The sequence below is a fragment of the Bos taurus genome, chromosome 2 (assembly GCF_002263795.3).
Source record: "Bos taurus isolate L1 Dominette 01449 registration number 42190680 breed Hereford chromosome 2, ARS-UCD2.0, whole genome shotgun sequence".
In the NCBI taxonomy this organism is placed as follows: domain Eukaryota; kingdom Metazoa; phylum Chordata; class Mammalia; order Artiodactyla; family Bovidae; genus Bos; species Bos taurus.
This window is the reverse complement of record NC_037329.1, coordinates 71368804-71384328: the sequence shown is the minus strand read 5'-3', so window position 1 is coordinate 71384328 and position 15525 is coordinate 71368804. Positions and strand designations below refer to the sequence as shown.

Sequence of the window (15525 nt, the reverse complement as noted above, 5' to 3'; positions counted from 1 at the left end):
TTCATCCATCTTAACTGTATGAGATGCTTTCTAATTCTGAAATACAGGGTACCTAAAAGTCATTACATTTTTCGAGGCAATTCAACCTAACAGACACTTAGGCCCCACTGAGCTTCAGGTATTTTATAGCACTGGGTAGATAAAACTAACATTATAAATTACATGTCTCTCAAGATGATGAATGACACTGCCCGAACCTGGTCCCTGAAGATTAGGTCCGTGACTCACAAGCCACCTGGGCTGTATGGGCCTCCAGTCAGTATCCCCAGGGGTCTGCTCAGAGCTACCCCAGCAGCTGCTCAGGGATCCTCTGCTAAAAGTTGAATGTTTACATTTTCCTGAACTAAAACACAAACAAAAACTGGTAGTGCTTTTTATATTTACCCAATCTGTAGCTAACTTCAAAGCTCTGATAATTCCCATAGAAAAGGTGTCAGAGTATTTGCTTAATGATGATTACATGAAGCCAAGTTCCTGATGCATTAATCAGTCGGAAAAACAAACAATTCCTTAAGGGCACAAAATTCCAAGTGGCTTGATTCAGGAGACACAGCAGTGCCAGGAATACATAGGCAGTGTAAAAACTGAACTTGGTTTTCATCGTTGCAGTTCACACTACAAATATCAAATTATGTGACTGGTTTCCTTCATCATAAATCAAGGGCGATCTACATTAATTTGGGTCAAGAGAAATTCTGGCAGATAGGAAGCTTAGGTTATTTAGAAGTTTTCCATATGTGAAGAAACAGAATCCCATTAGATTCTGGGGGCCTTAAAAATTCTCAACTAAATTCCATTGCTAAAATACAATAAAAAGTGACTGGCAGTGAAGAAACATGAATAAATATACATATTCTACGCCTATTAATCCTCAGATGCAGATAGGAGCCTGAATTAGAGTTCTTCTATGATTTATAGAAAGTAGCCAATTAAAATATTAAAGCAGAACCTTCCTGGTGGACCAGTGGTTGGGAGTTCTCCTGCCACTGCAGGAGACATAGGTTTGATCCCTGGTCCAGGAGGATTCCATATGCCATGGGGCAGCTGGGTCTGTATGCTGTGGGTGCTGAGGCCCTCGTGTCCAAGAGCTCATATACCACAAAAGAGACTGCCCTCCCCATCCCTACCACCCATCCCTGCTCTCTGCAATTAGCAGGGGCCCTGCATGCAGTGGTGAGGGCCCAGCACAACCAAAATAAAAATAAATAAATAATATTAAAAAAATTAAAGCAGATAGAAGTTAATACTCTTCAAGTAAAGACAACTTTTATCCCTGCTACTTTATTATTTAAACATTTAATCAATTACATTAAGGCTATGTATAAAAATATATTAAGCATTTGAAAAGACTTATGACTTATTTTTAATAAAATCCAACTCAAACTTTTTAAATACCAGTCTTATGACCATGTACAAACTCTGTGCCTATTAGAAGAAAAGAGTACCAATTTCCCTCACAGAAAGTAAATATTATAAAATAATATAAACGCAAATTTCTTTCTTGTCCCTTTTCTAAATAAATGCTAGAAGAGGGCCAGACACAGCATTAATTTCCAGTAAATTATATAACATTTGTTTCTACTTTACTCTGATGTTATTTTCATCATTTACCCTAAAATCTAACATTGTGTTAGTTAGGAGTAATCAACGATTTCTTGAGAGAATGTATAATCTTGTGAACTTATTGGGGATAACATAAAAGCAAATTTCCTCTCTAATTAAAAAACCTCCATGTTTAGAGAGTGGACTGAGTGAGCCATCTTGACATAAATAGTACTGGACTCCTTTTTGGAGAGTGAAGGTTGACTGATAATGTCACTGAGAGGGACTGTATGGGGCCTTCCTGGAACAGACTCCCTGCCCTGCCCCCCATGTCCTCTACCTGCCTCTTCACTGTGGAAAAACTGTGGCCTCCTAGACCTTTCCTGAGTTCAGAAGAGTTAATCAGAGAATGAGAAAATGGAGAAATAAAGGAAAACCATCAGGCAAGACAAAATTATAACACTTTAGCCATTAGACAAAGTCAAGGATCTTCAGTTCCTCCTCAAGGGCTATAGATAATATCCTGGGCCACATCCTTTGAGCTGTCTTGTAGATACTGAGATTCCCACCAGGTGGGAGAAGTTACTGGTATGCTACCCACAAGCATGTAGACTCCAGACCAGTTGGAACCAGAAGGTTGATGATGCTGACTCCTGATAACCTCACCATAATCCAATCAGAAGAATGTCCATGAGCTGACTACACACCCCACTACCCTCTTTCCTCACTCTGTCTTTAAAAACTTTTCCCTGAAACCTTTCAAGGAGTTCAGGCCTTTTAAGCACTAGGTGTCTAGACTCCTTCTTGGGTGCCTGTAATTAACACTGCACTTTCCTTCACCACGACCTGCTGTCACTAGGATGGCTTTGCTGCACATGGGCAAGCAGACCCAAGCATGAGTCAGTAACAGTAAACAGCATGACAGATGCTAACTTATTACAAGATGCTCGATTCAGAGGCGACAGTAAATTAATCAACAGCTATTACATGTTACTTGTAACCATCAAGATAAAGGGAAGCCTCTTCACAGAGACATACATAAAATTTAAACCATAATGTAGACTATGTAAACATGTCAATTTAGCCGGACTTTTCCCTTGTCAATTACTCACTGATACAGGAATCACTTAGAGATCCAAAGCTGTGGACAGCAATGATGTATTTGCATGAGACCCACTCCTTTTCAAATGTACAGAAGACTCATGAGAAAATCGAATCTGAGTGAGCTCATCTATATTGGGACTTCCCTGGTGGTCCAGTGGTTAATCTGGACCAGAATCTGCCTTACAATGCAGTAGACATGGGTTTGATCCCTGGTCGGGGAACTCAGATCCCACATGCTGGGGGGCAGCTAAGCCCATGTGCTACAACTGAGCCTGTGGGCCTCACCTACAGAGCCCATGCACTCTGGGGTCCCTGCACCATAACTAGAGAGAAGACTCTGTGCTGCAACTGAGAGCCTGAGTATCTCAACCAAGAGCCGAAGCAGGCAAAAATAAATACATAAATATGAAAACAAACCCATTTTTTGTCTACTGAGAGGTAGATCCCCAGTCTCCTTCCCTGGGATCTGGGCTCTCTGGCCACTCAGCTCCTGGAGAGCAGCAGAAATAACGATGCTGCACTGCTTTCCTAAGGCCATACCCAGGAGACTGGCATCCCTCGATCCTCCTGGGTGCTTACCTTGTTGCCAGGTTGGCAGGAAGCACAAGCAGCCTTTGGAGAGACCCATGTGGAGAGAACCAAGGCTACCAGCCCTGCACCCAGCTCAGCCCAGGAAATAGCAGCGTGCGAGTGGACCAATCTGGGAAGTGGATCCCTTGGCTTGGCTAAGCAGCCTCAGCTGACTCTGCACAAAGCAGGGCAACTTTCTCCATCAAGGAGCCTTCAAAACGTAGATCCAGGAGCAAAATTAAATGACTGCTGTTACTTTAAGCCACTGCTTCTAGGGTGGTTTGTTACACAGCAGTAAGGAAAAACCAGACCCAGACAGCATTCTCTCTTCCTCACCTCATTTCTCCCTTAGTGAATGACTGCCTTTACCCCATTTCTGGTGGGAATCTTAACTTGGACATTTTAAGGTCGTTTTCTCTTTTCAGTAGTCGCTCTTCACATGTCCCAGCCATGTGCTTGTGCCTCAGCCAACCGAGAAGGTAAGCACTATTATTCTGCCCATTTCATAGATAAACAAACTGACCAGTGTGGGGCTGTCCAAGGACATACGGTTAATAAGAGATGAGGTTGGAATGGTGAGGGTCACAAGGTGGCAGAGTAGAAGGACATGCACTCATGTTCTCCTCTGAGAACTCCAAAATTACAACTCGCTGCTGAACAACCATTGACAGGAGGATGTTGGATCACACCAAAAAAAGATACCCCATGTCCAAGGGCAAAGGAGAAACCCCAGCAAGACAGTAGGAGGGGCAAAATTGCATTTAGAATCAAACCTCATACCTGCCAGAGACACTTGGAGGGCTCAAACAAAACCTGGTGCACACCAGGAGACCCCAAAGAGACTGAGCCAGGCTCTGGGTACAGCAGACCTGAGTGTGGCATAAGCCCTCTTAGAGGAGGTCCACTATTAACGCCACCATGGAGCCGCCAGAACTTATCCAGGACTAGGGAAACAGACTCTTGGAGGGCTGAAACAAAACCTTGTGTGCACCAGGACCCAGAAGAAAGGAGCAGTCAGACCCACAAAAGACTGACCCAGACTTGCCTGTTGAGTGTCCAGAAGTCTCCGGCAGAGGCATGCCTCGGCAGTGGCCTGCTGCAGGGTCAGAGGCACCGAGTGCAGCAGTGCACAGGACCTTTTCAAGGAGGTTGCCATTATCTTCATTACTTCCGCCATAGTTTGATCTCAAGTCAAACAACAGGGAGGGAACATAGTCCCGCCCATCAACAGAAAATTGGATTAAAATTTACTGAGCATGGCTCCACCCATCAGAACCAAGAACCAGTTTCCCCCACAGTCAGTCTCTCCCGTCAGGAAGCTTCCGTAAGCCTCTTATCCTTACACCTCAGAGGGCAGACAGAATGAAAATCACAATCACAGAAAACTGATCACATGGACCACAGCCTTGTCTAACTCAAGGAAACTATAAGCCATGCCACGTCAGTTCAGTTCAGTTCAGTCGCTCTGTCGTGTCCGACTCTTTGCCACCCCGTGAACCACAGCACTAGGTCTCCCTGTCCATCACCAACTCCTGGAGTCCACCCAAATCCATGTCCATCGAGTCGGTGATGCCATCCAACCATCTTATCCTCTGTCATCCCCTTCTCCTCCTGCCCTCAATCTTTCCCAGCATCAGGGTCTTTTTAAATGAGTCAGCTCTTCGCAACAGGTGGCCCAAAGTATTGGAGTTTCAGCTTTAACATCAGTCCTTCCAATGAACACCCAGGACTGATCTCCTTTAGGATGGACTGGTTGGATCTCCTTGCAGTGTAGGGCCACCCAAGACAGATGGGTCATGGTGGAGAGTTCTGACAAAATGTGGTCCACTGGAGAAGGGAATGGCAAACCATTTCAGCACTCTTGCCTTGAGAACCCTGTGAACAGTATGAAAAGGCAAAAAGATATGACACTGAAAGATGAACTCCCCAGGTCGGTAGGTGCCCAATATGCTACTGGAGAAGAGTGGAGAAACAACTCCAGAAAAAATGAAGAGATGGAGCCAAAGCAAAAACAATGCCCAGTTGTGGATGTGACTGGTGATGGAAGAAAAGTCCAATGCTGTAAAGAACAATATTGCATAGGAACCTGGAATGTTAGGTCCAAGAATCAAGGCAAATTGGAAGTGGGCAAATAGGAGATGGCAAGAATGAACACTGACATTTTAGGAATCAGTGAACTAAAATGGACTGGAATGGATGAATTTAACTCAGATGACCATTATATCTACTACCGTGGGCAAGACTCCCTTAGAAGAAATGGAGTGGCCTTCATAGTCAACCAAAGAGTCCGAAATGCAGTACTTGGGTACAATCTCAAAAACAACAGAATGATCTCTGTTTATTTCCAAGGCAAACCAGTCAATATCACAGTAATCCAAGTCTATGCCCCAACCACTGGAGAAGGCAATGGCACCCCACTCCAGTACTCTTGCCTGGAAAATCCCATGGATGGAGGAGCCTGGTAGGCTGCAGTCCATGAGGTTGCTAAGAGTCGGACACGACTGAGCGACTTCACTTTCACTTTTCACTTTCATGCACTGGAGAAGGAAATGGCAACCCACTCCAGTATTCTTGCCTGGAGAATCCCAGGGATGGGGGAGCCTGGTAGGCTGCCGTCTATGGAGTCACACAGAGTCGGACACGACTGAAGCGACTTAGCAGCAGCAGCAGCCCCAACCACTAATGCTGAAGAAGTGGAAGTTGAACGGTTCTATGAAGACCTACAAGACCTTATAGAATTAACATCCAAAAAAGATGTCCTTTTCATTATAGGGGACTGGACTGCAAAAGTAGGAAGTCAAGAGATACCTGGAGTAACAGGCAAGTTTGGCCTTGGAGTACAGAATGAAGCAGAGCAAAGGCTAATAGAGTTTTGCCAAGAGAACGCACTGGTCATAGCAAACACCCTCTTCCAACAACACAAGAGAAGACTCTGCAAATGGACATCATCAGATGGCCAACAATGAAATCAGATTCATTATATTCTTTGCAACCAAAGATGGAGAAGCTCTAAGCAGTCAGCAAAAAGAAGACTGGGAACTGACTAGGGCTAAGATCATGAACTCCTTATTGCCTAATTCAGACTTAAATTGAAGAAAGTAGGGAAAACCACTAGACCATTCAGATATGACCTAAATCAAATCCCTTACGATTATACAGTGGAAGTGAGAAATAGATTCAAGGGATTAGATCTGATAGATACAGTGCCTGAAGAAATATGGACGGAGGTTTGTAACATTGTATAGGAGGCAGTGATCAAGACCATCCCCAAGAAAAAGAAATGCAAAAATGCAAAATGGTTGTCTGAGGAGGACTTACAAATAGCTGAGAAAAGGAAAGATATACCCATTTGAATGCAGAGTTCCAAAGAATAGCAAGGAGACATAAGAAAGCCTTCCTCAGTGATCAATGCAAAGAAACAGAGGAAAACAATAGAATGGGAAAGACAAGAGATCTCTTCAAGAAAATTAGAGATATCAAGGGAACATTTCATGCAAAGATGGGCATAATAAAGGACATAAACAGTATGGACCTAACAGTACCAGAAGATATTAAGAAGAGGTGGCAAGAATACACGGAAGAACTGTACAAAAAAGATCTTCATGACACAGATAACCGTGATGGTGTGATCACTCACCTAGAGCCAGACATCCTGGAATGAGAAGTCAAGTGGGCCTTAGAAAGCATCATGGTGAACAAAGCTGGTGGAGGTGATGGAATTTCAGCTGAGCTATTTCAAATCCTAAAAGATGATGCTGTTAAAGTGCTGCACACAATATACCAGCAAATTTGGAAAATTCAGCAGTGGCCACAGGACTGGAAAAGGTCAGTTTTCATTCCAGTCCCAAAGAAAGGCAATGCTAAAGAATCTTCAAACTACCACACAATTGCACTCATCTCACACACTAGTAAAGTAATGCTCAAAATTCTCTAAGCCAGGCTTCAACAGTATGTGAACCATGAACTTCCAGATGTTCAAGCTAGATTTAGAAAAGACAGAGGAAACAGAGATCAAATTGCCAACATCTGTTGGATAATCGAAAAAGCAAAAGAGTTCCAAAAAACATCTACTTCTGCTTTATTTACTATGCCAAAGCCTTTGGCTGTGTGGATCACAACAAACTGTGGACAATTCTTAAAGAGATCCTTACCTGCCTCCTGAGAAATCTGTATGTAGGTCAAGAAGCATCAGTTAGAATGGGACATGGAACAACAGACTGGTTCCAAATTGGGAAAGGAGTACCTCAAGGCTGTATATTGTCACCCTGCTTATTTAACTTACATGCAGAGTACATTGCTGGAAGAAATAGTAATAACCTCAGATATGCAGATAACACCACCAGTGGCAGAAAATGAAGAAGAACTAAAGAGCCTCTTGATGAAAGTGAATGAGGAGAGTGAAAAAATCGGATTAAAACTCAACATTCAGAAAACTAAGATCATGGAATCCAGTCCCATCACTTCATGGCAAATAAATGGGGAAACAATAGAAACAGTGACAGTCTTTATTTTCTTGGGCTCCAAAATCACTGTAGATGGTGACTGCAGCCATGAAATGAAAAGACACTTGCTCCTTGGAAGAAAAGCTATGATCAACCTAGACAGAATATTCAAAAGCAGAGACATCGCTTTGCCAACAAAGGTCTGTCTAGTCAAAGCTATGTTTTTCCAGTAGCTATGTATGAATGTGAGAGTTGGACTATAAAGAAAGCTGAGCACCAAAGAATTGATGCTTTTGAACTGTGGTGTTGGAGAAGACTCTTGAGTGTCCCTTGGACTGCAAGGAGATCCAACCAGTCCATCCTAAAGGAAATCAGTCCTGAATATTCATTGGAAGGACTGATGCTGAAGCTGAAACTCCAATACTTTGGCCACCTGATGTGAAGAACTAACTCATTGGGAAAGACCCTGATGCTGGGAAAGATTGAAGGTAGGAGGAGAAGGTGACGACAGAGGATGAGATGGTTGGATGGCATCACTGACGCAGTGGACATGAGTTTCAGCAAGCTCCTGGAGTTGGTGGTGGACAGAGAAGCCTGGCATGCTGCAGTCCATGGGGTCACGACTAACTGACTAAGGTGGGAGTGAAAGCCAGGACCCCAGGACCCCGAGCTCTTAACTGTCATGCTATGTCCCTCTCCTTGGTCTCTAACAACCACAAAAAACTAAGACATCTCACTGTTCACACCTACAGCTTCTTCCCCATTGATTTTCTCTTCAAAACTGATCCCTTTGGGCTTTATTTGCTGAGCTTTTTGAAAGGCAAGTTCTTCAATTAGTCCATCATCAAGAAAGGCTTCTAAAGTCCCAGGACTTTTTCTCAAATATTACCAACCTCCCCTCAAGTCCTGGCATGCGTGTAGAGAGAAAGGGGTGGGGGTGTCTGGGGACTGGCCAGTTAGTTTCCTTCAAGCCTGAGGTGTAAACTGCTGTATTCAGAAGATGACCAACAAAAATAGAAAGAAATCAGACAAAATGATTAGTTTCTCGATAAGCCAGATCCCCAGATGAATGTGCCAAAATTTGAAAAGATATGAAGAATGCAGAGTAAATTATGTTTCCGATTTCAAAGTATGCCCTTGCAATCTCAGATAATTTATGTTCCTGTGAACTTCCATATGCTGCTTATCTCACTTTCAAAGACACAGTTAACTGGGACTGGGGCCTCAAACCAGAAGCACAGTGGACCCAGGATTTTTAATGACATAGTCAAATAAGGACAAACACAAATTTACATAAAGAAATGGTCACTTAACAGGCATCTAATTTTTTTTTTTTTTTTGCCTTTACAGAATTACACACCATCCTTACTTTAGACTCAGCTTAGACCAATATTGGGCTTCCCAGGTGGTGCTGGTGGTAAAGGATCCACTTGCCAAGGCAGGAGACATAAGAGACATGGGTTCAAACCCTGGGTGGGGAAGATCCCCTGGAGGAGGGAATGGCAACCCACTCCAGTATTCTTGCCTGGAGAATCCCATGGACAGAGGAGGCTGGTGGATTACAGTCCATGGGGTTGCAAAGAGTTGGACATGACTGAAGTGACTAAGCACACACACACACAGACCAATGTTAGAGGCAAAGACCAAGAAGGAGGCAAGGAGTCAGGGAGGTTTGATGTTTTTTCTCTTGCTGGTGTGACTGTCAAGTTCCCTTCTTGCCCTTAATTCAATTTCTTCCCCAACCCTACTTAGTTCTCCCCACTGGTAAAATTTTACACACATCCCAGTAGTTTAGGAAAAGATGGAATTGTGAAAACACTAGGGAACAACCAGAAGTATTATTAAATGAGGTCCCCTTGCATACTTGGTTAAGGAAGTTAAGATATTTCTCTGGCGGTAGGGTGGGGAAGGGAACTGAATTTCAAAGAAGTTAGAGGTGACCTAGTGACATGTTACCTGTCGTTCACAGAGACAATATGTACCCAATTCATATTTCTAAATACCTTTTTTAGAAAATGTATATACCATAAAATTTACCCATTCCCACCCTTTGGCAGAAAGTGAAGAGGAACTAAAAAGCCTCTTGATGAAAGTGAAAGTGGAGAGTGAAAAAGTGGGCTTAAAGCTCAACATTCAGAAAACGAAGATCATGGCATCCGGTCCCATCACTTCATGGGAAATAGATGGGGAAACAGTGGAAACAGTGTCAGACTTTACTTTTTTGGGCTCCAAAATCACTGCAGATGGTGACTGCATCATGAAATTAAAAGATGCTTACTCCTTGGAAGGAAAGTTATGACCAACCTAGATAGCATATTCAAAAGCAGAGACATTACTTTGCCAACAAAGGTCCGTCTAGTCAAGGCTATGGTTTTTCCTGTGGTCATGTATGGATGTGAGAGTTGGACTGTGGAGAAGGCTGAGCGCCGAAGAATTGATGCTTTTGAACTGTGGTGTTGGAGAAGACTCTTGAGAGTCCCTTGGACTGCAAGGAGATCCAACCAGTCCATTGTGAAGGAGATCAGCCCTGGGTGTTCTTTGGAAGGAATGATGCTAAAGCTGAAACTCCAGTACTTTGGCCACCTCATGCAAAGAGTTGACTCATTGGAAAAGACTCTGATGCCGGGAGGGATTGGGGGCAGGAGGAGAAGGGGACGACAGAGCATGAAATGGCTGGATGGCATCACTGACTCGATGGACGTGAGTCTGAGTGAACTCCGGGAGTTTGTGATGGACAGGGAGGCCTGGCGTGCTGCGATTCATGGGGTCACAAAGAGTCCGACGCGACTGAGCGACTGAACTGAACTGAAGGGTACAGTTTGGGCTTCCAAGAATCTGCCTGCAATGTAGAAGACTCAGGTTTGATCCCTGGGTTGGGAAGTTCCCAAGGACAGCATGGCAACCCACTCCAGTACTCTTGCCTGGAAAATTTCATGGACAGAGGAGCATGCCGGGCTACAGTCCATGGGGTCGCACAGAGCTGGACATGGCTGAGGAGATTAAGCAGCAGCAGCAAGGGCACAGTTGAGTGGAACTGGGGACATTCACACTGTTGTACAACCATCACCACTGTCTTTCTCCAGAACTTCTATCACTTGCAAAATTGGGACTCTGTCCCCATTAAACTGTAATCCCATCCCCTAGCCTCTGGTACCCACCCTTCTGCTCTCTGTCTCTAAACATGATGAGTCTGAGTACCTGCTCTGAGTGGAATCACACAGTTCAAAAGACCTTTTAAAAAGTAAAGGATAACTTCACTTAAACATGAAAACAGTAATAGAAATAATACATTGTATAGAAAATAGCATCTACAACTCACTAGAGGTACAGATAATGTGGGGTAAGGAACGAAATTCAGGGCTGCTAATCTTTAGTCAGGGCAGGTCCCTGGTTGCTAGCTACTCTAAATATTTTGACAAGCATTAAATAATCACATTCTAGGGAATTCTCTGGTGGTCTAGTGCTTACGACTCTGTGCTCTCATAAGACACATGGCATGACGAAAAAAAAAAAATCACACTCTAGAAACCATGCCATCCCCAATATTTACCTTCGCTTCTTCAGGAGTAGACACTGAAACTCCTTATGCTGTATTCTTAAATACTAGAGCTGGGAGCTAATCCATGAATAGTTTTCATAACAATATTTTAAAGTTTCTTACCGTTTAGTTCATGATACTAGGTTGGTAGTTTCATATAAGCCATATAATGTATCTATTACATTTAATGTATCATTCCAAGAATTTATACAAAAACTGCTGCTGCTAAGTCGCTTCAGTCGTGTCCGACTCTGTGTGACCCCATAGACGGCAGCCCACCAGGCTCCCCCGTCCCTGGGATTCTCCAGGCAAGAATACTGGAGTGGGTTGCCATTTCCTTCTCCATTGCGTGAAAGTGAAAAGTGAAAGTGAAGTCGCTCAGTTATGTCCGACTCTTAGCGACCCCATGGACTGCAGCCTACCAGGCTCCTCCATCCATGGGATTTTCCAGGCAAGAGTACTGCAGTGGGGTGCCATACAAAAACTAGAAAGCCCTAAATAAAAAAAAGTACTCCACCTTTTACCATGGCCCCTGATACACACATTCCTAAACTGACCGTCCGTTAGTGTTGCTCCAATCCTTAGTTCCATGCAAACCAAGGGCAAGTTTCCAAATCATATTTGCACAAAATCCAAGGGAGAAAAGTAGAGTATTACAGTTTTCAAGCTAAGCTCTAGTAAGGTCAATACTGCTTTCCTAAATTTTGTTTTTCAGCCTTTTGATGACTTTCTCCAGTAGTCAAAAGTCTGGGATTCAACATTTTGTGAGAAAAACTTGAAAACGAAACGAAACAAATTTAGGCCTTCCATTGAAAGCTCTCTTTGGGACTTCCCTGGTGATCCAGTGGTTAAGAATCCACCTTCCAATGTAGGGGACATGGGTTCAATCCCTGGTCCAGGAACTAAGATCACACATACTTCAGGGCAACTAAGCCCATGCACTATGACTACTGAAGCCTGACAGCCTACAGCCTGTGCTCTGCAACGAGAGAAGCCACTGCAATGAGAAGCCATGTACCACAACTAGAGAGGACCCTAGGAGACTTTCAGGTAAGCTTGTCTATAGCGCTCCAATCAACTGGTCAACCAAATCAGTTTGATGCTAGGAGAGTCAGGTGATCCACATGGAGAGGACAACTAGCCAATCAACTGGATTTGCTCCAGATTTCAGCCAGTTATTCAGTATGAGATAGACACTGCCAGGGAAATTGCAGAGTAAGATGATTTAAGATGAATCTTTCTAGAGTCATGGAAACAGGAAGATGTAACATTTCAGTACCTCTCATAAGCATGCTTTCATTTACTTATGTGTGCAGGAAGAGTAGCACTGTATCCGATCCACAACACTCTCTAAGAAACGAAGTGATGGCTGGGCTTACCCAGTTATAGAGCAGTTTCAACATCTGTAGGCGAAAGACAGCTGAAAGGCCTCTGCATCCCATGGTTGGATGTTGGATAGATGTTGGATAGAAACTGGAATGCTACTTTTTGTTATTTACAGAAGCTGTCAAAACACAGTTCACCAGACTTTAAACCACCACAGTTGTTTATAGGTAGTTGGCAAATATCCATGTGGGATTTTATCTCAGCGGGGAAAATTTACAACTATCAAATCCAGCCCATGAGAACGTAGTTGATGAACAGATACAAGTCTGTCTCCTGACCTTTTGGACAGTGACTGAGGTGCCACCCAATCCTCAGAAAGGCTCGACCCAGACCACACCTGCTTCTCCCCAGAAGCAACCTCAAAGAGAGCAAACCTGGGATATTACATGAAAATTCTATAACTTCTGGCAATTTAGTCTAAATTGATTTTATATATATATAAAGAGAACATATATTCTTCTGAATCTACCTTCTGCTAAATTTATGTTTTCCCATCACCTTTGTCATTCCTCATAATGTGCAGTATTTTTTTTTTCTTTAGCTATATAAAGAATTGCTTTACTCTGACATTTAAACACATAAATGTCATTGGAATACAGGCTGCTCTGTCCATGGAATTCTCCAGGCAAGAATACTGGAGTGGGTAGCCATTCCTTTCTCCAGGAAATCTTCCTGACCCACGAATTGAACCCAGGTGCCCCACACTGCAATGGCACCCCACTCCAGTACTCTTGCCTGGAGAATTCCATGGACGGAGAAGCCTGGTAGGCTGCAGTCCATGGGGTCGCTAAGAGTTGGACACGACTGAGCGACTTCACTTTCACTTTTCACTTTTCACTTTTGTGCATTGGAGAAGGAAATGGCAGCCCACTCCAGTGTTCTTGCCTGGAGAATCCCATGGATGGGGGAGCCTGGTGGGCTGCCATTATGGGGTCGCACAGAGTTGGACACGATTGAAGCGATTTAGCAGCAGCAGCAGCAGCAGCAGCAGCAGCACCCCACACTGCAGTCAGATTCTCTACCATCTGAGCCAGGGAAGCCCTATATATAAAATAGATAACCAATATGGACCTACTGTATAGCACAGGAAACTACTCAATACTCTGTAATGGCCCATATGGGAAAAGAATCTAAAAGTGGATATATGTATACCTATAACTGATTCACTTCACTGTACACCTGAAACTAACACAATAATGTAAATCAACTACACTCCAATAAATTTTTTAAATAAAAATAAATAAACATATAAATGACATTGGAACCCTCAGACATTTTCATAAGAATGAAAAATGGTGCGGTCGTTTGAAAAATAGTGTGGCAGCTTCTCAAAATGTTAAACACGGAGTTACTACTGTAGCCTAGCAATTCTGTTTCCAGGTGTGTAGCCAACAGAAACGAAAACACTTATCCGCATAAAAACAAATACATGTTTACAGCAGCACTATTTAAAGTAGCCAAAAAGTGGAAACAACTCAATGTCCATCAACTGATGAACAGATAATAAGATACAGTTTTTCCATATAGTAGAATATTATTTGGCACTAAAAAGGAATGAAGTACTGATACGTGCTACAAGCTGGATGCAAACGGAAAACATTACGCTAAGTAAAACAAGTCAATCACCAAGGACCATAAGACATACGATTCCATTTTTAGGAAATGTCCAGAATAAGCACATTTATAGACACACAAAGTAAACTAGAGTTTACTTAAGGCTGTGAAGTTTGAGGGAGAAATGAGAAGGTGGAAGGTTCTTCTTGGGCGATAAAAATAGCCTAGAACTGTGGTGATGGTTGATACATACTAAAAACCACTGAACTGTACGCTGTAAATTAGTACATTTTATGATGATAAATTAGTACATTTATGATATGCAAATTATATCTCAACAAAACTTTTTAAAAAATATATACACCAAGAGAGGGTGGGGAGGATACATTAGGAATTTGGGGGTAAGAGATACACACTACTATATATAAAATAGATAAATGACAAAGATCTACCGTATAGCATAGGGAACTATACTCAGTATTTTATAATAACCCATATGGGGGAAGAATATATAAATATATATATATATATATATATATATATATATATATATATATGTATACTGAATCACTTTCCTGTATATCTGAAACTAACACAACATTGTAAATCAACTATAATCTGATAAAAAAGAAAACAATTTAAAATACACACACACACACACAGATACAAACATGCCATGAGAAAGAAGCTCTTAGCCCTAGAACCTACAGCTATACCCTGACTCCTCCCTGCCTGCCTCACCCTGGCCCCTCTCCCCAGCTCGTGCAGAGTTCCTCACAGGTTGTTTAGGGGGCTTCACACAATCCCTCTGACATCAGCCTGGTCCCCGAGCCTTGGAAACCCACCTTCAGCTTGGCCGCCAGCCTCCCCACCCCAAGCTTCTCATAGCAATTTCTCTGTAAGTTGTCCACCTTTGTTAAAGTGTGAGCCAAACTGTCTGGTCTCATCTGCGCATCATTCAGGCAAAAATCTCCTTGGTGACGACAATGACGATGGCTGTCAACTTTCAGGGCTATGCAGCTATCACCAAGCAGAGCCTGGATGGGAATCTAGACCCTGCACAGTGTTGTCTCCTTTTCAGTTTCTTTACTGAGGGTCCTCACAGGCCAGGCAGGTAACACTGAGCAGAGAGGCTGGCCTGTGAGGCAGCAGGGAGAGGTGGGGACGGTGGCGCCTGGCAGAGGCACGACCCTCTGAAGGGGCAGTGTCCATGCCATCCCTGCTGAGCTGATTGTGATCAGAAAGGAATCTGGGCCTGGTACTTCCGGAGCTTCCTTTAAAAAAAAAAAAAAAAACCCAAAATGTGGAAATCTAAATTTCATGTGAAATCTTCTGATTTTTCAATGCTGGCAACTAACTGAAATTTTTAAAATTTATTTTAAAGAAGTA

At 43.1% G+C, this 15525-nt stretch overlaps 1 protein-coding gene across 3 annotated transcripts in view; it reads right to left on the bottom strand.

The window, feature by feature from the left end:
• CFAP221 (cilia and flagella associated protein 221) overlaps positions 1-15525 on the bottom strand; it is a 133638-nt gene that overhangs the window by 85880 nt on the left and 32233 nt on the right. The window lies entirely within an intron of this gene.